Raw genomic sequence first — 24,599 nt, forward strand, 5'->3', positions numbered from 1 at the left:
CTCTGTGCTGCAGAGTCAGGCACAACAGGCCTTAAAGAGCATGTAAAGTTGCTCTTGAAAAGCATGCTAGGGACTGCCTGCCAGGATTTGGGCTTCAAGTACACCTGTTGCAAACTGTCCCCACAGCAGCATCCCTCCACCTGGCTTCTGGTGAGCAGATGAGTGGGATCAGAGAGCACGGGCTTTCCTCTAGCTCCTGCTTTCCCCAGTACTCATAGGGGAACTCCTGAATTTGGCAGAGTCTGCAGCCCGGTGCAGCCTGAAATGTGTTGATCGCACTTACTCCTACTGCTGGTACTGTTTATCCCCACCTCGCTTCAGAGATCACGTCCTGCACTGCTGCGCAGAGCTCTGTTGTCGTTCCTCCCTTCAACCCCAAGTCAGTTGGCAACGCTCCTGTGAGACGCCTTCTCGGGACCGGGTGAAGTCACCCACTGGTGGACGGCACTGGTGGCCTAAGTGGCTTCCAGATCAGCAGGCACCTGAGCCCTCCGTTGGGTGGAAGGGAAGAGCAGGTTGGTGAGGGGTCTCCTGGCAGTATCTGCCTGCCTTACGCCTTGTGTGAGCTCGGTTTTCAAGCAATGCTCTGGGACGTGAAAACTATTTCTTGCAACAGGGAAGAAAAGGAAAAAAAAACAGTCTCTTTGTCCTAAAAATGTAAATGAGAGGGACTTGCAGTCTCATAATAGGAGACAAAGGGACATTCAGGGAATTTGAAAGGCAAGAGGCTGAAATCCTGCACAAGGAAAGCCCTACCTACACAGTCACCTGTGGGGCTCCTGGGAATAAAAGGCAAGGTCTTGGCAGCACTGAAAGCAGAGACTAGATGTATGTAAGGGAAAGGAAAACATGAGTTCCATTTGAGTTTCTACAACCTTCTTTTCTACTGGGAGAAATAAGTTTTTCCTCTGCAAGACATCTGCAAGACATCAGGTAAACATCAAGAGAACTTTACGCTGGTGTAGGCTATTCTGTAACTATCCACTGAGGAGCTTCTTACATGTATTTACTGGTGCCCACTGTGAGAGAGGGGATCCGAGGCTAGAGGGTTCCCTGGGTGGTCGATCCTGGGAAGCAGTAACAAGGCGGCTGTGAAGTGGCTTTCCCTTGACCGGCTACATTGGGACTGTTTACACAGAAATGACACCAGAAGATAGTGCTATCACAGCAAATGGCTTCTGCTCCCGAGGGGGAAGACAGAAGTACGGTCTATCACACCCTGAATAAATCCAAGATAAAATAAATTCAAGACTTTTGCTAGGAGCAGGAATCCTGGATAATATACGGGAGAAGGCAGGCAAGAAATGGAGTGTGAGAGCAAGTGTCCTCCAGGTGATGAGCCTGGGGGGATTAGCTGGCACATTTCAAGGGGATACCAAATACTTCAAGGCAGATCATGCTGGTGCCTCTTCAGGGGAAAGAGGGTAGAATATCCCAGGTGAAGAAAGTAGCAAGAAGGAGGTGATGTTAAAAGTTATTTATCAAAGCGTAACATCAGACTTACTTGATGGGTAGCCGGGGAATGGCCCGCGGGTGGCGGGTGGATATCAAGGCTTTCATCTTACCCAGACGGGCTAGGGAGAAAGACGAATGCAAAATTTGCTGGTGGTTGAAAAATCTTTGTGGTTACCCAGGAATAAGCAGCGAGAGCACCAAAGCCCACAGTGCCAAGCCTGCAGTAACAGATCCTGTCACTGCAAGCTAATCAGGAGCAAGAGCTGACCAGTTGATCCCTTGCTTGCCTGAGATCCCTGGAGAGCAGTGACAGCAGGAAGACAACTAGGGACCTATGATTAACACATCAGGTTTGGACATTTTATATAGAAAGCGCTCTCTCTGCAACAGAAATTTTTGTAGGGCTCTGTGTGACTGCTCTCTCTGCCTCTATTTCCCGTTTTGGGAGTGGGATAGAGTGCTGTCTGCCTCCCAGGTATGCTGTGGGATACCTAGGGACAGAAGCAGGCAATGCTGTATCTCAGCTGGACGAGATTGGGAAAACCGGTACTCTTGTGCTGTAGAGGAGGTGGGTTTTCAGGGCTGTAGAGCTGGTGCTTCGCCTGAGCACTAAATTCACTCGTTAACTTTCTCCTGCAAGGCGCAGATATGAGGAATCCAGGTAATGAATATGGAATGAGGACAGCTCTGAGTCTCTACAGTTCCTGCGTGCGTGAGAACCACAAACGGATCTACTGATGGGTGCAGAGCTGTGAGCAAAAGGCATTGACGTGCCTGTTGTGTTTTACGCTCGGTGCTGGAAGAGGGCCAAGCTTCTGCTCAACGGTAAATGGGTTTGCTGCTGCAATTGGGATGAGATGGGGTTTAAAACTGGTCTGTGGAAGGATCTTTTATTTCCGAATAGAATACATTTCTCACTTCCCTGTAGAGAAGCAGAGGATCGGACATGCCCTGGGCAGTGGAGGCTTCCACAGTTACTGATGAACTATGGCTGGGGCTGCATCCTGCCCAGACCTCCTCGCTTTGCAGCGCTGGCGCCAGACTGTCTCGGTTTTGACTGTGACAGAGTTAATTTTCTTCTCAGTAGCTGGTACTGTTCTGTGTTTTGGATTTTATATGAGAATAATGTTGATAGCACACTGGTTTTAGTTGTTACTAAGTAATGTTTATACTAAGTCAAGGACTTTTTCATTTCTCAGGCCGTGCAAGCGAGCAGGCTGGAGGGGCACAAGAAATCAGGAGAGGACATAGCCAGGACAGCTGACCCAACTAGCCAAAGGGATATTCCATACCATAGAATATCATGCTGGGTGTATAAATCGGGGGGAGTTGGCAGGGATCAGCCGATCGTTGCTCGACGTCCATCTGGGCATCAGTCGGCAGGCAATGAGCCATTGTGCTATGCATCACTGGGGTGTTTTTAGCCTTTTGGATTTTATTCCTTTCTCCCTCTCTCTCCTTATTACAATTGTTGTTGTTATTATTGTAATAATATTTTATTTTAATTACTGAATTGTTCTTATCTCAACCCATGAGTTTTACCTTTTCCCCTGAATCTCCTCCCCGTCACTCTGGGGGTGAGTGGGGGTGACCCGGTGGCTGCTGGTGCTTAGTGCCCAGCTGGGGTTAAACCACAGCACAGAACTTCCTCCAGTGGAGGCACTCATGGGCCATGACTGCCTCAACATGACACGTGGATGCTCACAGCTCACTGCTTTCCATTGTCGTGCACTGCTGTACAAGTCTGTTCACCACCACGCAGGATCCAGGTACAATATTTTTTCCACAGGGCCAGAGAGCTAAAAAGAAGCCGACCCACAGTACACCTCCAAACTAACCCCAGCCAGATACACATCCTCCAGGTAAGGCATTTGGCCCATCATGGTTTTTTTGGTTTTAGTAAGACCATAACTTTTGTAAAAGTTGGTGTCTAAAAGCAGTGTCCGTCCTCTACGGAGTGCAGGTGACACCTTTCCCTGCTTCCTGAGTGTCACCCGCCCAGCTGTCCTCATGAGGATTCTCTTTCCAAGGCTGGTGGAGATCCAGGCTCTGCAGGAGGTCTCTGTTCAACACCAGCTGCACAGTGCCTGAATTTGGGGTACCAGAGCTTGATGCAAAGTAGAGAAGATTGCAGACATTTCCTGTTTGCAAGTGATGTGCCTGGAACTTTTACTGTGAGATGAGCAGGATTTTCTCTGGGAAGTAACTCCACCTGATCTCTTACAAATTAGTCTCCTCACTCGTTAGAAGCTGAGCAAATGTTTCTCTCCAGGGGGTCCCCGATCTGCTGCTCTGAGTCTGACTGGTACAAAGTCTGGGGGAACTCCCCTGTGGTCGGACGTGGGTGGCCAGCACAAAAGTGCTCCTCAGCACAGTGACTGCAAAACATAGCAGGGCTTGGTGAACCCAAATTCATCCCAGATATTTGACCCAACATGATCCCGAGGGTGCCTCAGTGCGGTTCCTACAGACCAACAGCCACTTCTGCCCAGCTCATTCAGGGTACCCACCCCTCCCAGAGAGCCAGCCCAAGGTCCCACAGCCCCCAGCCCGGGCAGAGAATTTTTGCCTGACTTTTCTTTCTGCTTCTCCCACCTTGTGTGCTTTGCAGAAGGGAAGTGCTGCCTGTGGTCTCTGCAGCAAGGGGTTCCCCTGCAGCATGACATCATGCAGAGAGCTCCCTTGGCTCATGGACAGCTCTGATTTCTTCTGGTAGAGTAACCCTGGCTGCCAAGTGAAGGCAAAACTGCTGATCCTTCTGTACAGCACCCCCAGCACCTGCCCCCAGCCACAGATTAGATCCTTCTTAGAGCTGTTTTAACGCCAACCTGACAAATCATTTGCTGTGCTGCTACAGATGGTTGAGGCACGACTGACTTTCTCTGCTGGGAAGTGGCGAACCTTTCCTGCCCTTCCTGGCTCTGTCATTCTGGGTGATTTATTTTTTTTAGCACATTCAATATACTTTGGAGGGACTTGCTAGCCACATCGGCTCGTGCTGCTGGTCTATGCATCCCTGAGCTCTGGGATGCTGCTGAGCAGTATCTAATAGTTCAAAGGATTCTAAAAATCATCTGTGCTTTACCTGCTGTATGAGGCTGTGTGGAGAGAATATGGAGAATCCAAAGCAGCCCCCTGAGCTGATCGACTCAGAAGGGTAAGATCAGAGGATATTTAATTAGGTTCCTAATTACAGTGGTTATTAGCAGTCATAAAATCACCTGGGTTAAGATCGCAATGTGAACTGCAGATTTCAGAGATATGTACTGCATAGATAAACATTATTCCTTTGGCTTGATACCAACTGGAAGAACAGCAAGCTGCACTGTCAATGACTGAAGATTTCTGATGTGTGTCATTTGTTCTTTCCACAATAAAAGCAACATAAAGAAATCACAGAGTTGGATTCAAATACCAGCCAAGACCCACAGTGTTTCAGTTGTAAAGTAAATTTAAAATAAGAAAAAAAAAAAGCACCATCGGAAAGCCCACATCTTACTTGAAGACACACAAACTTACCTCTATTTTCTGCATCCCTTCTAAAAATACAGCTCTGCTGATTGGAACAGGCATTGTTTCTTCCACATGATTCTGACTAAGAGAGCCCAGCAAATGGGGAATCTACTAGAAACAAGTGGAAAAACCTTGAATATTAAAAAAAAAAAATCAGTCTGAAGCATTTTCTGCTCCTTGCTTGTCTGTTTCATCTAGGCAGATAAAGCAGGGAGAAAGGGTCAAAAAATGGTCTCATTTTATATGAAAAAAAGAGATGCTAATAAACTTTTCCTTCATATTAGTCAATATATTTTTTTCAAAATTCACTAGGTTTTCCCCAAGGATTCAGAATTCTGCAGTAGGTTCGATCATTTTCAGTGAAAAAAGACAAAAGGAAACATTTGCTTCCCGAGCATTTGTGATTCGTCCAGAACTGATCTTTTTCTTTTGAGAATAGAATGTTTGGATGAACGTTCTTTGACCAGAGGGAAGGAGCATGGTCTCTGAAGAGAGATGAGAAGCTTCTCTTTTACACTAATCCATTGGCTTCCTTGGACAGTGTAAATAGACCATCCATACTGTTCAGCTGGACCCAGCTGTGCTAAGAGCAGGGGAAGAGAAAAGGGATGGAAAAAACGCTCCAAATTCAACATCAGTGCAAGAACAAGGAGAATGTCAACTGGCTGGGAAGACATTTCAACTGGGCATAAAAAGAAAGTTTCTAAGCAATCAAGGAGTCATAAAACCCCACCCTGTCTACTTCCCAAACAGAGCTGGCTACGTTTGCATGGGGAATATACCAGGGGAGCAAGCTGGAAAGCTGCATTGCTACTGATCTATTCCCAGTCACACCAGATGAGAGCTCAGCTTGGCCAGGTGCTGGGGCATTTGCAGCAGATGTGAAAGCCTGAAATGCAAATTGATGTCAAAGTTTAGGCAAAGCTTCCCAACAGCAATATTTCTGTGGCTGAAGGACAGGACCTCAAAGGGAAAGACAGAAACCTCATCACTGGGGTTCCTGAAAAAATCAAAGACAAACTGCTGGGAAGTATCCTGTGAGCACGAGCCCCGCGCTGACCGTACGGCTGATCCAGATGTAAGAGACCTTGCTTTAACCCTTCCATGAATTAAAAATGGAAAAGACAGCAGAGCATGGCTGGTAAGTTGGTAGTTATGGGCTACCACCTCGTGTAGGGTTTGAGGAGCAGCTTGTTTTCTACATCGGCCCAATGGCAGGTAGATTGAGAACCAGCTGGTGGCTCCTGCATGTGCCTGACTGCTGGCAGGCTCTGAAAGAGCATCCAAATGCCACCCAGCATTAAGGGGATAAGGCCAAGGCTGCCAGGGGAGGTAAATCCAGGGAGCTTCCTCTGTTTGTGTGTTTTTTCTTGAGTCATTGCGGCTTTTGCAGTTGAGGAGCCATTCACTGCAGGCAGAGCAGAGTGCAGCAAGCCTCGGGGAGTGTCGGGACTCATGAAATATAGATAGGAGCTAGGCAGGCTCCTGGAGCTGGGTAAACACATGCATGGTAATTGGCTCTGTCTTCAGGCAAGAAATGTTTTGCATAAGGTTGGATGCAGAAAGGGCTTGTTCAGTAAACTTTGATATGCACGTTTGACTCAGCAATTACTGAGGAGAAAAAAACAAAAACTCTCCTCTGTGTTCGGTAACTGAGCAGTAACTGAACAAGCAACTCCGTTTTTCACCCTTTCTCCCATTTCACTCCACCTTTCTTCCATCACCCACTCAGAAGATGTTATCTCCAATGCCCTTTAGAAAGCGCATCTGATGAAAGCAGACACAGCACAGGCGCAATATCCTGATCCAAACCATTTACAGTCTCCATAGCACCCCCAAAGAAAACATCTGTCTACCTGGAACCAGCCGGAAACGAAGAGTTGCTGATGCACAGATCCTGGCATGGAGACAAGCCAACGGCTAAATGGTTACTATTGTAAGGAACATTTGTTAACAGCTCTTTTCCAGCTGCAAGGGCAGGCACTCTCACTGGGATGCTGAGTGCACGCAAACCTGAATGGTCGTCTCCCTGTGAAATTACTAAAGGCTTCATGGATCCTATCTGTCCTTTGCACGTGAGCTGGATCCTGAGAGATCTCTGCCTTTATGTATGTGCTTTAACCGTGCATGGCTGGTCAGAGCAAGCATCTGCTTTTGCAACCACAGGAAAGGAATTATTTCTAGACACCTCTCAGGAGCCTCTCGTGCTTAACTAGATCTCCCTCGCTTGAAGCAAGCAAGATTCCCCTTCCTAGTGGGAAGATGAAACCTGAATGACCACCTCTGGCAAGGCAAAGACGATCCAGACATGAGCAAGCAGGGCCAGATGGATGCAAAATGAAGCCATGTAGGAAGACTCCGCACTGAAATTTCACATAGGTTGAATCTCATGATGGAACCTCACAGTGGAAATAGCCATAGCATCTCCTGCTCACTCATTTTGAAATGGATCTTGAAAAATATTTCTGCTAACAGGGGGGAATGAAATTCACCCCAATCCCACTCAGCTCCAAGCTGCATTTGTGGTCAAATTAGCAATGCTGTTTTGCCAGCATCCTATATTCGGCCACTAATTAACTCAGCAGCCGCTGCCAGAGTTAATCAAGGAAGCAGCTCCATTATCTCCTGTACTCCCACAGGGTAGGGATCGACCAGCTGCCACCACCAGCCCACTGTAAAGACAGGGTGAGGAGCTGCTTGTTTTGCTGCCGTTGAAAGGCCACTGAAGCTCCCTGGCAGGGAGGTGGATGTCCCCAAGCCCAGCACTGTCCCTCCTGCAGTCGTCCCCCTGCGATAGCCTTTCCCATCCAAAAGAGAACCCTCCACGGTGAGGGCCTCCCATGCACTTTGAACTGAAAGAAAGGAGGAAAGAAAGCAAGGAAGAAACTGAACACCAGCTAGACTTGCTAATTGGAAGGAGACAAAAGTTGTCTCTTGTCATTCAGGTGCCACAGCCTCTGAGGGAGTTAAAGAGCTCGTTTTGGTGAGAGCAGCAGGTTGTGCACAGCAGGGCTCAGCTTCTGCCCCAGCTGCTGCCCTCACAAAGCATCAGAAGGGGAAAATACTCTTAGTCAGCCAGTCCTGGGCCAGGAGGATGCACAGGAGATCAAGACCCCTGGGAAACATCTGTTCTGAGCTGAACGGATTGCCTGGGAAGCCTTATTGCAACTTTTTGGGATTGGTGTTATTTCCCACTTGGTGTGGGACATAGATGTAACAGATCGTGTTTTCTTCCTTACATGCCACACGCTTCTGCTGAGCCACGTGGTCTCAGATGTTGTAAGCCTGCCAAAACCGTGGTATTGTTTCATAGCAGGTATGAGGAAGCAAAACCCAACAATGGTTAATTAAAGAATTACTATCAGTATGCATTTTACTGTACACTGTTTGGACATGGACATGGAAATTCTGGATGCTTTTTAATCAAATGTCACATCTAAATCTAGTAGGAATAAAAATCTGTTCCAGAATTTGATTTTTAAATGTCAAAGGAAATATTTTGTTTTGGAAGTCTTCCAGATGGAATACTTCCCAGTGCAAAGACAACTTTTTTATAACAATTGGGAAACAATAATTGAAACTGAACAGCTACATTAGATGTTCTGAAAGAACAAAAAATATGCAAAAATTATATCAAATGACTTTCACCATGAACACACATCCCATTCTAATAACACTAGCCCGTATTTTTGATTTCAAATATGTTATGCATCAGAACCTCAGGACTGTAGATTAATCCAGATTTGCTGAGCTGACAATCCATCCATCCCGCAGCCCTGTTGTAATCATGTTCTTCTAATCAAGTACAATTAACGATTGTCACATAACACCATTAAAAAGCACTTACAAAGTGATCAATGGCTACTGCAAGCTGAACTGATTAGTGTAATTTTTTAAATCAAGTTTCAATTAGCTCTAAAGAATAATGAAAATGTGAACAGTAAATTCTGCTGCAGACACACCACCTTAGTCTGAACAAGAAAGATAAATATGATCCCTTTTCCCTGACCATTGGAAAAAAAGAGCTGCTAAATTCCTTGTTTGGTTTAGCAAATCCTGTCCAGTTCACTAAGGCTGCAAGTAAGCAAAGCTTACTTTGCTTGGACATTTACTCACAGGAGTTTCTACAGGTCTCCTCTGCTATAGGATGCTACCATCAAAACCTAGAAATATTTAGTAAAATTATGGCAGATTTGACTGAAATTGTAGATGAAAATGACCAGAAACCCATTTTAAGTGATGATTATATATTAAAACAAATACAGTCCAATGAAAGGACTAAATTCCTCCTGCGGGAAGGGTGGAAACACTTTCTGTGCCCCAAACTCTGCGTGAACCAGTGGGACCAGCACCATGCACCCAGCTTGCCCTTTTCCCCAGGCTGGATGGCCACTCTGCCTGCTGGGTGGCTTGCACTTGGATGGCAGACTATCCAGCATCTGTGCAACATTGAAATCAAATGGATAACTATTCTCTGGATATATTTATACTTAACCAGAGGAGAGAGATTTTGCAAAATTTCCCCTTGGTCACAGGACAGAAGATTTGACTTTCCAGTCTGAACACTCAGATAATGAAGGGAACTTTCTTTTCCGGCTCAAAGGTCTGAGTGCTCCAAGTGACTAAATGCCTGGGGCCAAGCCCTTCTGCCCTGCCTGCGGTGACATTCCCTGCAGCACACAGCCCACAGAGACACCCAGATCTCTGCATCCTCACTGGGGCCAGATGCAGGAAAGAAGCAATTTTGTACAAACCCATGAAAGCACAAACAAGCGTTACTAGTGATTTTGGGACTTCCATGGGTGAATCCAACACCCTGGTTATCCAAAAGCTCAGGGGGTGACTGGAAATCTGTAGGACTCACGGATGGGGACCGTGAAGGCTTGCCCATTTGGTGGTCTGTCAGGAAGGCACCGAGCCATTAAAGTTCAGGATGCTCCTGACTGTGTGCAGCTAACAAGCTGGAAAATGCCTTCCACATCCTCACAGAAGATGAAAGTGCAGCCGTGGGCCTGGCTGGAGAGCAGAAAAACGGTCAGTTTTTCTACTTTCACAGGAAAGCAACTCTTCTTATCAGTATTTGAGATTTGGCTGTGCCACTAGTCAGTGAAGGACCTTCTTCCTCCACCCTTGGCTTCCTTCTGCTGCTGCTTAGGTACCTCAAGGTCTCTGGTGCCTGATTTTTCATAGAGCTCTCCTGTTGTCTATAAGCAGCTTCCCAGAAACATCAACCCTTTTCATCTCTTCCTCCACCCACTTTTGGCCCCTAGCCCTAATCCCAGCTCTCCTCCTGCCTCTGCCTAACCCTATAACCCACCGCAAAGCCCTTCTCCCTCCCCTCTCTGCCTGCCTCTCCATCCATCACTGTCTCTCCCAGGGTGCCAGGGGTGTGTGGGAGGTGAGCCTGCAGCAAGGCTGCTGTGTGAACATGCAAGCCTCAGGTGTTAGCTCCCATCACAACCAGCCTTTGAGCCCCCGCAACAGTCTCTGAATGCCACAGGGTCTCTCTGAGAACTCAGCCTGACCCCATCTGCAATATCCCCCCTCCCTGAGCTCTCCCACACCTTGGCCCCCAAAAGGAGTAACCCAAACCCACATCCTAACGGTGCTTTTACGTTAAAACCCACAAAGCTATTTTTGGTCTGTTTACGGTCAACTGTATTTAAACCGAGACTAATTGCACCAGCACAAACTTGTCCTCGTGTAACTTCATTTTCATCCAGACAGAAGCTTTCAAGCAACAGCAACCAAACCCTTTCAATATTTAATCAGCTGCATGGCCTGAAACAGTGAGGACTGGCAGCAGCTGCCTGGCACAGAGCTTGCGGGGGGGTGAGTGCTCCCATCCTCACCAAGCCTCTCTCCATCCTGAGCATTTGCCTCCTTCACAAACTTGCTGCAGTAGAAAGCCAAACAGAAGCCCCATTTCAGCCTGCTGCTTTAGCCCCAGCAGCCTTCAAAGAGCATGGCTTCGAAGCATCTTACTTTTCATTCCTCTCTTCCAACTTCTCAGCTGACTTCCAGGTGTAAATCTTACTTGCTTTCCTACTGATGGCTGGGAAACTGCTGTGCTCAGCACCCCATAATTGTAAGTCAGCAGGACTGGAGCACTCTCCCACTCCTTTCTGGTTTTAAAGCAGGCAAGCTGTAAATCTCAGCTACAGACAAGGCTCTGCAGAACTTGCATGGGGCGGGGGGGAGCACAGGGTGGCAAATTCAGTTTTTTCCTAATTTTTCCTCATTCCCTTAGTGCCTGTCCTATGTTTGTCAGGAGGATCAGAGAGGTTGAAAGGACATCATCCTCCAGTGGGCTGGCTCCGCAGCATTCAGCACAGACTCTTTTAGCCACTGGGCTGAAAGAGGGTTGCTTTAAAATAAAGCCTTTAGCAGGAGCCCCAAAGTGACCTGCTTTAGCCAGTGGCTATACCTGGCTTTTCAAAAATGTGTCAAAATACCAAATGCCTTCTGCTCAGAAACGGTCCATGAGCATTTCTGACAAGAGCCCTTGAGTTCTGCCCCTCCCCATCCCGTTGCAGCCCCCCAGCAGCCCAGCGAGGCTCTGGCTTCTGCCTTCTCCGTCCCCTGCTGCTGGACACCCTGCCCTGAAGGTGCCCATGTTGCCCTACACCCATGGGCACCGTGCCCACCACGACCACAGCAAAGGCAGCTTCTCTGATGATTTGCAGTGTCTGAGTTCTTAAGAACAAAAAACCCTGTCTTGCTAACATTATAAAATAGATACTAATAACCGACCCTAAATACCCTTACCTAAAAGAAGAAAAAAAGAGCCAAAAGCATATTCAATTTGTGATAAATAATAAATACAAGATTAATTAAAAATACTCTGCTCTGAATTCCAGTTCTCTGGCTCTGAGAATGCAAAAGGGATTCCCCATGTTCCCAGGGGTGGCCAGACATCAGAGCATCGCCGCAGTCCCCAGAGGGCTAATGAATGGCAGCGATGATGGCAGGACACATGTGCCAGCCCCACTGGAAATGGGCTCCACGCTCATTTCATGCTGGTCACAGCTAGCCTTGGCTCACCAGGGAGGCTCAGCCTCCACCAAGCCTGGCAACACTGGGTCTATATCACAAGTGAAAAGGCTCCTCAGGTCCTGAATGCCAGGAAAGTTCGGTTAATCACCAACAGCAGCTACACATCAGAAGAAACCACTGGGATTTCTCAGTTGGGACCTGTGTATAAATCATTTAACATCTCATCTACGCATGCTCATAACCGATGCACAGTACATCCCTGCCATGAGACAGCCCTGCTAAAACACCTGTGAATTTGGGCTGTGAGTGCATGTGGCATGGGGGGCTGCAGAAGGACGAGGACAAATGTATCCCCCCAAGAATAGAATCATAGAATCGTTTAGTTTGGAAAAGACTTGAGATTGTCAAGTCCAGCCATTAACCCAGCACTGCCAAGGCCACCAACTAAACCATGTCCCTGAGCACTTCATCTTTTTTAAACATGTTTTTTTTAAACACCTCCAGGGGTGGGGATTCCACCACTTCTCTGGGCAGCCTGTCCCAGTGCTTGAGCACCCTCTCAGTGAAGAGATTTTTCCTAATCCCCAATCTAAACCTCCCCCGGCACAACCTGAGGCCATTTCTTCTTGTCTTATCACTTGTGACCTGGGAGAAGAGACCGACCCCCCTCGCTGCAGCCCCTTGCAGCAGCTGTGGGGAGCGATAAGGTCCCCCCTGAGCCCCCTCCTCTCCAGGCTGACCCCCCCCAGCCCCCCCAGCCGCTCCCCATGGTTCTTGTGCCCCAGCCCCTTCCCCAGCCCCTGCCCGGCTCTGGACACGCTGCAGCCCCTCAGTGTCCCCCCTGCAGTGAGGGCCCAGTGCTGACCCCAGGATTCAAGAAGTGGCTGATCTCACTAGTGTCCACTCTGAGCTTCAGTGGAAGTAGGCGACAGGAATTTGGGTCAGGTTTTCTCCCTTGCAGTTGGCTGAAAGCATTTGAAAACCAGATCCTGGTTGTTGCAGAGCTTTGTAAAAAGCCCCCACCTCTTTTGGCCCTAAGCAGCCATGAGCCCAAATCACTCTCTCTTCCCTCCCACGTCTTCTGAGGCAGACAGAACCCTGGCCCCACCTGTACAGAGAGCAGAATGGTCACTTTTTGTGTTTATTACATTAGAGGTGCCATATCCCTCATAGTAGCCCATGTATCTTTTATTCTGGTATAAATCCAGAGGAATTTTGCTTATTTTACTGGATTTACAGCCCTGAGACTAAAATCAGGATCCACCCATCCATGATAGCTTGTAAATCTAAAAGAGCTTTTATCCATCAGTGTGAGCGTCCAGTGCAATAGATCTTCTGTGCCAAGTGCAGCTGGAGAAGTATTTTTGCATACTTCCATTCTTGTCCCCCAAGCCTCGCTAATCCCTCAATCACCCTCGTGGAGGCAGCCAATTCAATCTGCCTCATGTTCTGGCTGTGCTAATCCCCCTGGGAATGTGCCTCAGAGGAGGATGGTAGCTGCCAACCTAGATGTCATCAGGCTTCTTTGAGGACCACCGCTACTTGTAGGACTGCTACATAAATGAAGTTCCTCAAAGAAGCCACCACCACCACCACCTCTGTGGAGGTTTTCTCCGAGGGCCAAAGCAGAGGGGAGACACCAGGAGCATCGCAAATGCCCAAGGAGGGCATGGGTATGAGCTCAGGGAGTCAGGAACCTGTGAACTGCCATAATTAGAGCAGTTAAAGCCAGCAAAGCTGCAGCAACCTGACCACCTGCCATAAAGGGCAAGAGAAATGTCCCATGGAGGAGGCAGGTGTTTCCCTGCTGCCTGGAGGGATGTGGTGGGAGCAGTCCCTCAGACATGGCTGTGACCTCAGCAGAGGACCAGCCATCAGCCCACCACTGCAGTGTCAGAGCTCAGCCCTCGAGAGTAGGAGGGGTGTAAAACATACATGTCACACGCAGGAGCAGATTGGCTCCCATAGCACTTTCTCCATGGTCAAGAATCTCCCGCAGGGATTTTACTCACCCTCCCACATTTAAAAAAAAAAAAACAAGCAGGGATCATCTCCAAGCAAAGAATGGGAAACTGTCCACCTTGCAGTGGTGCCCAGGGCCCTGCTGGGTAGAAATACCAGAGCTGCCTTGTCCTGAAGACACCACTCTTCTCACCCTCTGTCAGTTTGGGAGGATGGGAGGCCAGGGAGACAGCTGTGCTGGCAGCACGGCGGGAGCCAGAACTCGAACAAATCCATCCATCACCCAGTTGGGAGCAGATGAATTCCAGCTTCCTGCAAAGCCATCTCCCACAAGAGCTGCCATGAATCACAGCAAAACACCAGGTTTAACTGGAAACACTGAATCATCCAGAACCAGCTGCTGCACAGTCCTGCAGCATCTCCTGTAGGAGCCAGCCCAGCATCAGCTGGCCACAGCCCTCGCACGAGAGCGCTGGGCTCTCTCCTAGGCAGGACAACGATGACTGTGAAGCAGGAGCTAGGAGAGGGCATCTCTTACATGGTTGTGCTCATGCATGGCCCATCATGAGCAGTTTTTTCAGTCAAAAGGATCACTTTGGGGCTCACATACTGCTTTCCATTCTTTCCCAGAATCTCTACTGTTGAATATAACATATTCTGCTCTCTTGGCTGCTACGTGCTACCTAAAGGACAGCTGCTTTCTGCCATGGGTGGGCAATCCCCCTGATTATAGAACCTTCTCATTATAGAAAATGCACACCAGGCATGAGTGACTGTCATATAAGCTGAGCTAAGCCAGGTCATGACACCCCAAATATCTGGAACACAGTCTACACGGCTGTCACGGCTGTGGGAGCTATCCTGCTGATGCCCACTCTTAAATGTTGGGAGAAGAAAACACAGCTGAGTACATCTCAGCACATCCAGCTTTTTTTTTTTTTTTTTGTGGGAGGTGGGCGGCATCTTATAAAGCACAATCAATATCTATATCTTATCTATATAAGGGTACAGATAGATCCAAGCTGGTTAGCCATAGCGTAGTTCTGGTCTGGAAGGCATGCTGGCCATAGGAGTGCTTATTATTTGGAAATGGTAATTTAGATTATGGGCCAGGACTAGTTCCCATTTGGATGGGTGGGTAGAGGCATCTTGGTCTGTACCTGGCTTCTATTGGCTAGTTCTTCTGTTGCCTGGGTCTTGGCCTTGAAGAGATAGTCAACAGCCCTACTCACTGTCTCCATGTCACAAATTTGTAGAACTCTATCATGTCCCTCTGTATCTATAATCATATCTGCAGAAAACATCTCTGAAAACCTGCAGGCCCTCCACTTCAATGAGGCAGATTAAAATACCACAAAGTACTCTCACATTCCAGCCACCTCCAAGCAAGAAAAGCCTTACTTTCTTCTTCCTCCCTGGCATTAAGGCAGTCAAAAACATGCCCAGATGAGGTGAGCTATGTCACCTTAGATGCTGGAGAGTCTACAATGTCTAACCATAAAGATTGCCTAGGACAGTACCAAAAAAAGAGAAGATTTATCCTCAAAGTAGCCTGAAGTTCCTGGCTCCCTTGCCCTGGCTTAATTCTCTTTCGTAAGAGTTCTTCCCCCTCTTTTAACCCAAGTCCTCTTTTGAATTCAATCCAGCCCAGGGAATTTGCAAGGTCATCTTGTTCCCCTCTTCCTTCTCTCTCCAACACCAGTGTGTTTCTACTGACATAAACGTGATCACAAAGTCGTGACTGCACGGGAAGAACAAACAGGCTGAGCAGATGGGTTGTGCGGGAGGAAGCCCTCATTTAAAACGCAAATAGCTGGTGGTAATTTAGCAGATGTGGTAAGAAAAATCTAGAGAGACAAGCAAGAGGTGACTGGATTCCAATTCCAAGTTTCCCTGGCAAGGAAAGTTTCATCTTCCATCTCCTGGATTACCTTGTCCTGAAGACATAATGACACTGATGCCAAGTGTCTTCATAGGAATGATCTGCAGTATTTTTCACTTAGGATCTCATATGACTCCCTGCCCTTACCAAATGTTTTGTTGTTTTTTTTTTCACAAGAGAAATCCATCTTTCATATCCCAAACGTCCATGAGAAGACTAAACTTCAACTGGAAGTCATAACATTCATTAATTCTGTAGTACATTCAATTCTCTTTCCATCCAGAGTCAAAGACTTTAGGATCTGTCCTTCACTTCCCCAGCATCAAATCAGTGTCTCTCAGGAAATATCTTTGGGATGCTATAAAAATCTGTATATCTAGTATATTGCAATATTCATTTGGCCCTAGAATTTTGTCTTGGCAGACATACCGAAATTACCACAGATGGGTATGAGGATTTTCTCTTTATAAATATTACAGAGCCATTAATTAAACAGGGGAAATTAACCTAGTGCTGGAGGCAGCACTACAGCAGGGACCAGGAAAGCAGAGTCACCACTGGCCAGTACCTCAGACTGAATGTGGGAGAAAAGTCAAGTGCACACCAGCACAAAGCTGACAGCAAAAGTACTCTGACATCAACATTCCTGCAAGCTTTAGAAGATAATTTAACTAGAAAAACAATGTATAGAAGCTTCTATTGCTCAGAAGTGTTTTTCTAGGAAACATGGAATGAAGGATTTCTGAGTTTTTGAAAGAAACCAAGATATTTTGGTTAAAGGAAGCAAAAGCTGTCTTCTCCAAGAAGATTTCCTCACAGATACAATCATCAGCGCCCCCCCCCCAAGACAACAAACATGGCAATTCCCACAGTCTCGCTTTCTCGTATGGTGCTGGGATCTAGTCACGCAAAGCCCCTTCCACTTTCCTGTGTTCACTTCACCCACTGATTGTCAGATGTAGATTTGGTACAAAAGATTGTCATGCTGAAACACACATGAAACAAAAATCCAAGCCAAAACTCACTGCTTAGGAGAGGAGGATGTTTTTCTTTAGATTTACAGTAACTGGTGCTTGAGACTTCAGGGTTGCTCTAGAATTAGTGCAATAACCAGAGTGTCCCACTCGAAGTGGCACAGTATCTAACATCAAAGAGTAGGAAATGTATGAATTTTTAGCAAGTGGAGGTTTCTGTATGAATACATCATGAGAGGAATATTTTTATAAACAAATCATCTCTGAAATGTTCTTCAGGAGTAATTTTTAACGCTGCCTGTCATAAATGAATCCAGAAATAATTTGTTTTGGTATTCCCAAACCAAATTTTGCAGCAGTTTTTGGGTGGAACACAGGTCTGTCAAGAGGGTCATAGCTTTGTACCTGCCAGCAAATTGCCAGAGCTTTACCACTGTATTTTTCCTTTGATTTTTTGTCATCAGAGGTATGTTATGTACAGACCTTTGCAGACTCGATACAGACAGATTGCAAAGGCTGCTCTTGGGTTTATTATTTCCTGATCCTCTTTGAAGAAGGGCCCTAAATTCATCCCCAGTGTAAGAGCTTTGCAATCACTCCACTTAGAAGCAGGACACCCATTTTGAGAGCCCTGTGAGATAAACCAACCCACAAACCTCACATTTAGGGTAAAAGCCAATGTCCAGGACATCAGATAGCTCACAGTCCCAACACTGTAGTCCAGCTAGACCCTCGTCCTTCCAAGCATCTTTATATGCATCTCAATATCAGCTATTCACAGAACTTAGGGGACCAGTTTCAGGGTAAAATGCAGTTAGCCTTCATGATGGATATTATAGTTTATCAGCTAGAAAAGCTGAGGGGCTTTATGCAAATTGAGGGGCAAGAATTCATGAATGACCTTCCAAAGCTCCTGCAGTAAAGAGCATAGGGCAGAAAAAGCAGCATTCGGGTAGCAGCTCACCTAGGACTACCCCACGGAGAGTATCACTGATGCTTGGTCACGAGCTTCAAATGTGCCCCAGACCAAGCTGGAAATCATGTAGGAAAAAAAGATACAGAGTGGGCGATGAAGCTGCATGTGAGTGAAAGCAGCTCCAACTGCCCAGACACACACACACATTGTCTGATCTGATCGGCTCCCAACCTCTCGCTAATAGTAATTAAATTGCTTTGATGAGCACTGACCCCTGGAAAAGCTTCAGTACAAACTGAATGGGCTTCATTGTTTTTTTCTGTCTCTTTTTCAGCTCCCCTCCTTTTGCTTTTTACCCCCTTAAGCCTTACTGCTTTTGCATCCGGACTGATTGCCCAGAGAGGGACCAAAGAGAAAAGCATCGCTTACCAGAACTAGGAAATATTTCACCACAGCCGTTCACCAGCCATTTCCCCTCTTTCTAGCCCCTGAAGCTGCTTCTGAAAGGGTCACCCCTTTCTGCTAGGATGTCACAAGCCGGAGATTAGAAGTAAATGCTCTGCAAGCCAAGCCGATCATCCCACTGCGCCTGCATCCAGGTACTGAAGCACAATCAATGGAAAAGTCCATCAGCCAGCAGAAAACACAGGCGCACGCACACACACACACACTCCAGCCACAAAGCAATGGGAGTGGAGGGAGGCTGGAGGCAGGAGGGAGAGCAGATGGGAGGGGGGTGGCTGGGGAACCAGGCAGCGGAGATGCTAACGTGACAGATGTGTTGACTTTAAGTTGAACAGGAAATTGAGGATGTGCGACACGGGGAGGAAAGACACTAGCTCATGTTAAAGGAGAAGACTTTCCCTGGTCTTTCCCTTCATTGCTTTCCCTCTTCCACTCCCATCCAGGCTGTCTCTGGTGATTTTTAGCTCTAACCTCACACACAGAAACAAGCCTGGGTTGCACTGACTCTGCCTGTGTGTCTGGGCAAGGCAGGAGCTGCAGGGCCAGCCAAGGTATTTCCCATCCGAGCAGTGAGTTGGGAGACCAGTCATTTATTCCCCCTTCAACTCAGTCTCCCCTGAAGTTATTTAAATGGCATCCTCTAGATGATGTGAGTAAAAGTGGGAACGTTGAACAGCATGACAAGGCTTTCAATTTGTCCCAGGTCTGGGCAGGGGAAAATACAATAGGTTTTAAATCCCGATTTAAGTTATGTAGGATAAGCAGCACAGAGTAGAATAAATTGATTTAAAGGCAAGAAAAATAAAGTGCCTTGGTGCTCTTAACTTCCCCATGAGCAAACCTGACTTTTCAGCAGTTCAGACAAGGGTGGCCAGGGTGAGTCTGAGGGGTGGCAGCTGTGCTTTTAGGGTTAGCATCCAGGGGGATACAGCTCCACGACAAGGTGACAGGGTGTCCAGGCAGCAGTAAAATGTGAAGAGAATTAAAGAAATCGTAATCCTGCACCGATTTCTTAGTTAAAGCCTGGAAAGCTAAGTGAAGGAAGACAAACTATACCAACTTGGAGAGAGAGCCCAGCTTCTAGAGATTAGGGGAGGAAAAAGAGTGACCCCACCACAAACCCAGACACAGAAAATCAGCAGTGCCAGCTATCTCGGTCTCCCAGACAAGGACGCTGTTCCTGCTTCACAAGCAGATCCCACACACGCTTTTTCTGTTGCCTTCAGTACCAAGAGGAAGAGTGCCTTTAGCATCCCTGCAGAGCTGGGTGGTAGCCACAGCCACAGACTGGCATGGCACAGCCGAGCCTTTCTCATTCTTCTCCCCACCAAAGCTTGGTCCCAAGACCCACTTGCAAGGGTGACAAGAACGTTTCCTCTATGGCATGTGCGAGTCCCCAGGGTGAGATTAGTGATAGGGCTCCTTTTTTCCAGCAGCTGTGGACTAGGTGAAGGACAGAAATCTGTCCTCTTTATGCACAGGGCACTTGCTCCATAACTGTGAAATATCCAGGTTTTGGTGCAATTCAGCCTGCTTCCCCCCCTCACACCCCACCCACCTCCCCGCAACCCTCACTGTCCCTGAGTTGTGTCATTGGCCTCCATTCAACATTTTAATGGATTATCGACAGTGATCCAGTCGCACTCCAAATAGATGAACCTGACTTGCATGGCCAGAATTGCATCTGCAGAGCCAGCCCAAGCAGGTGGGTCTGGAGCACCTTCTCAGATGTATCGGCTGCAGCTCAAAAAGCATCCCTTTTTCTGGTTAGAGAAACAGCTTGAAAAAGTCTGGCAAGGATATTACACTTTGGAAAACTGCTGCTTTGGGTCTCTAGTCCCTCCTCCTACCTGCTGCCGCACTCCCTCACCTCCACAATTATTTATAAAGCTCTGTGTTCTTTCCTAATCGGGATGCCATAATGTTCCCTTTTGCCTTGCACGTCACTCGTCTGTCACTCTGCGTCTGGGCCCGCAGTGACCTCTTGGAGCGAGCGCTTGGCAAGGCTGGCAGCAGCCAAATGAGTCATCAGCAACCTGCCCGCACCTCCCTCCCTCTGGCCATTGCCCCCCCTGGCTCCCCCCCAGCCCACCGGCAGCAGGGCTGGCCTGGGGGGGGTTTAAAGCAGTCTAATCCCCAGGCTGGATAATTCACAGAAAGAGGATTACCCATTCTGTGCAGAGCCCTTACTTAAATATAGACCAGCCTTCCCCTTGCATCGCAGGAGACATTTTCCCTGCACTGCTGCTCTGTCCCACCTTGGGGGGTTAACCCTGCTCTCCCCCAAACCTGGGACAACCCGGTTTTAACCCATAGAGTTATGGTGCAATAAAATCAGGGTTAGTAAAGCAGAGGCAAGACTGTAGCTCTGTGAAAGCCAGCAGGATTGTGGCAGACATTCGCAGAAGCATATTTTCTCCCTAATAAGTGCCAAGCTCCTTTGGTGGGGTCAGGGCACATACTGTATTACTGTATGTTTGAAAACCAGTGTCACGGTCCTGAACTACAGAGCCTGACAGCAGCGCATCAGGAGGGCCGAAGGGTAAGTGCTAAACTCAGATAATCCCACGGCAGGTTGCAGCAGCCCGCCCTGGGGAGCTGGGCATGGCGACCTGGCTCTGCTGAAAAGGAAAAGCAATAAGTAACACGTTACCTTCCCAGCTTGCCCTCGCGGAACGAGGGATAAAGTTGGGAGCTGCAGAAGATATCCCTGATGGATTCAGCAGCTTCTCAGCAGACCACGCTTCTCTCCTCACCCTCCTCTCATTTTCCAATCTGTCATCTTCCTCCTCCCCCCTGGCCCAGATGGTGAAGTAAGGTCTGACACAGCCACCACAGGCTCCTCTTTCCTACAACATCTCTTTTTTTTTTTTTTTTGCTGTTAAAGTCCTTATGGGACTTTTAGTCACCGTAACATTAAAGCGTTCATTAGCACAGGAGTAATTCCATAATCTTTTCAGAAGAGAACAATTTCGGAGGTTCAGCTCATGATCTGGAAAATCAATTTGCCGACTTGACAAGGCAGGAAGAGGATTTTCAAGGCTGGCTTTTGGCTTCCCCAGCAGGGCTGTCAGCAGCCCTGGGACTTTGTGGCGAGGCCAGGAGAAGGCCACCCACAACAGCTTTGAGCAGAGGAGGGTGGCACCCAGAGCAGGCAAGGAAAGAGTTGGGCTCATGCTGCACCAAGTGCAGGCTATGCCTCAAAAACCAGACCTGCCTCACCAAGTTTTGCCCAGCAGCGTGCTGTATGGGTGGCACAGCTTCACCACAGATCATGAGGGATTTTCCTGGGTTTTTTTCATCTCTCCTACTTCATTTCACCCAAAGCAATGCTCCCAGCTCAGAGGTTATTACAAGCAAGAAAGGGGTATATTTTCAGCATCCTGCCTTTTCCCTGCAGGTACAGGCTGGATCAGTTCCTGTTTTGAAGTTAAACACATGCACCCCATGTACCAAACACCAGCTCATGTACTCTTATTCTCATGGGATTTTCCACATTTGCTTTGACTACACTTTCAGAAGTTGGTGCCCACACGCTGCCTACAGACAAGCAGCCAGATTTGCAGAGATCATCTGTATGTGCAAGGCTGACTTCTGGGGAGCACCCAGCTGTGCACGTGCAGGTTGGGGGCTGTATCAGAACCTGGCACAAAGAGGTATAAAAACTGGGCTTCCACCCCTGGCTCAGCCCCCTTGTTGTCAGGTACCAGTGAGTTTCATTCAAAGATGTTCTGGAACATAAATGGGCGCAAATAGCACAGCTGCTTCATGGGGCAGACCTCTCATGACTGGGCAAACTGGACAGGCAGGCTGTCTCCCGTCGGCTGCTTTCTGGGTCTTGCTTTGATGCTCTGGGAGGGTTCCCTCAGCACTCGCATGACACATTTGCAAAATCGTGTCAGGAAAGCAAAGGTGTCATTGCAGATCTGATCCCCAGCTGAGTTCAGCTAATATCAGTGGACATGCCCTGAAGAGGGGATGCATCAGGAGCTAACTAGGACCTCGGGGAGCTCGAGACCCGGGGCCCCTGTGTAGGTGACTGCTGCCTGTGGCAGCTCTTTTGCAGGGGAGGGAGGTATTCCCATGTCCCCCTCTTTCTGCTGGGGGGTGGAAGAAGGCTTTTCCATTGGGAAGCAGAATCAGAAGCAGCCCTGGACGGTGTTCCCACTCCTTTCTCCAGGTTTTCATGTAGGACAGGGCAATCTGACCATGGGCATAGTGAAGCGTTAGGGCCACACGTCATTTAGGGCAGGGGCACTAAGATGTATTTCCAAATGAGGAGGAGACATCTGGCTCAGTCCTTTCAGCCAGGCATGATCACTGCAGCATTATTGTACACTCAATATCTAGCCAAGAAAGCCAGAGAATTAACCCTTTTCCTCTCTCTTCCCCCAAATAATAACACTAGAGAGCTAGAGGAGTCATGAAACAGCAGTTTTCATGCCATGTCAGACACATGATTTTTACTCTCACCCTACCTGAAATTCCTGCTGTGGCTCTTCGTGGCAGGAGACCCCTTTTAAGCTCTAATACGTGTTTACGAGTGCCTGACCTAAACCCAGCGAGTGTTCCCTGCGGTGCACACGGGGCACCGCACTGCTCCTCACCTACACATTATAACCATCAGGTTGTTACTCTCTTCTTTTCCTGAGAAAAGGTCATCCCTGACCAGTAATATCCTTATGAACCCCATTCCCACCCACCATTCTTAATGGGGTTTTGGTGTTATAGATCATATTACTGCAGTTTGACACATGTAATGAAAATTTCCTTTGAACAACACCTGTCCTCTAAAAGAAAAATAGTCCCTGCAGAGACGGACGCCTGGATGTGTTACAGGATGTGCTATAGGCATGCACACACGCACGGAAACTTCTCACCAGAGAAACCAGGTCCTGCTACAGCCACCGCTCAGAGACCCAGCCCCGCCAGCCCCTAAAATCATCACTTTCTCTCTGTGCCTTCATTTAACGCTTCCTAACACAGGTGACTAACTGCAGCTTTAGCTGCATTTAAGCTCTCCTGGAGACTGGGGAGGATAACGAAGGGAGGACAATCAAAATGGGTGCTGACAGTGTGGTAACCAGCGGGGGAGACGGGGCCGGGGTGCGTGCAGGTACCAGCACACCCCCCCAGCCCTGGGGTGCCACCACCTACACAGGCATGCACAGCTCCCATGCGGACACGGCTGCCCCTCTCCCCATGCAAACACCTTCTCCTTCTTCCCCCCAGCCCACTGCAAGCTGGACACGCACCAGGAGCACGCTTTTAAGAATTGCTTCAGCCCGAGTTACAACTCTTAGGCACAGCAGCTCCTCTGCAGAGAGCCAGGGCAGCCAGGCAGCGCAGCAGGGCCAGTTTAAATCGCTGCTCCGCTCGCCCCTGCTCTGACCTCTCCAACCTCAACAAGCGAGCAGAGTCCCTGACAGTCCCCACCGATTCATCCCAACTCAGACACCGACTCCACACCCTTGAGCATCCCCTTTTCCACGGCATCTTTTGTTTTAGTTTTTTACAGGGAGCTTTCCCGTGCCCCTAGAGCTGCCTCAGCACCTGCCCAGCGCTCGGCACCGAGACCCCACATGCTGCCAGCCCTCCAGCAACTGCTTCTCCCCCTTTTCCAAAGAAGCAGAGGGAGCGACTCTCTCTTACCTGGGGCTCCCCAAGTTGCTGGCGGTGCTGCCTGCGCGGCGCAGCGTGGCGTGCGGTGCAGCGATGCTCCGCGCTGGCATCTCTCTAGCAGTGATGCAGTCCTGCCAGGCGCAGCATGCCAATGATGCAGCCCTGGGGATCCCAGCCGAGGGAGCCCAGGGCTGGGAGGGAGCCCAGTGCTGCCTGTCTTACCTGCATCCCTGCCTCCCCCACCCTGGCCGCAAAGCGTGCGGGGAGGGAGTGTGCGGAGGCAGCCAGAGAGAAGGGGAGAACGCGAGAAGCTGCACAGCAGGCAAAGAGAGAGAGAGGCAAAGCTTGTGTAATTTCATCACAGTAATAAAATCCAGCCTAGTGCTAAACATTGCAGCTCTCTACTAGAGTTCTCCATGCAACGAAGGAGGATTTTATTCTGTTCGGGCTTTTTTTTTTTTTTTTTTTAAATGTTTCTAGCTGTAAGCAGAAGGGAATCCCAGCATGACTGGTTATTATGCTGGCATCCTTCATCTCTCCACTTTATATATTAGACCATTGCTACGTTTGAGACCCCTCTCCCTGTTGTGGCTAAAGGGCAAGGCTAGGGAAAATGCCATGTTTCAGGGATAATCCTACTGTGGGATAAGTCTGTTCTATTTAAAAATCCCCTTGCGTTTATAATTTGGGAGTCCACTGCCAGGAGACAAGTAGCAGCAAGAAAAACCCTACTGTCCATACAATTTTATACTTACAAGAGACCATGTGGACACAACAGTGGGGAATGTAGTCTGCCATGGAAATCCATCCACGA

General features: G+C 48.2%; 1 protein-coding gene across 2 annotated transcripts in view; it reads right to left on the minus strand.

The window, feature by feature from the left end:
* SV2B (synaptic vesicle glycoprotein 2B) overlaps window positions 1-24,144 on the minus strand; it is a 65,397-nt gene extending 41,253 nt beyond the window's left edge. The window contains exons 1-2 of one of the 2 annotated variants that reach the window (XM_027801618.2): window positions 23,816-24,144; window positions 18,128-18,300 (exon numbers count right to left, since the gene is read on the minus strand). The gene's annotated coding sequence lies outside the window, so the exon portion shown is untranslated. The remainder of the gene's footprint in view (window positions 1-18,127; window positions 18,301-23,815) is intronic. The other variant, XM_005436620.3, reaches the window with a different exon arrangement.
* Between the last annotated feature and the right edge of the window lie 455 nt (window positions 24,145-24,599).

Source organism: Falco cherrug, chromosome 7 (assembly GCF_023634085.1).
Source record: "Falco cherrug isolate bFalChe1 chromosome 7, bFalChe1.pri, whole genome shotgun sequence".
Classification (NCBI taxonomy): Eukaryota; Metazoa; Chordata; class Aves; order Falconiformes; family Falconidae; genus Falco; species Falco cherrug.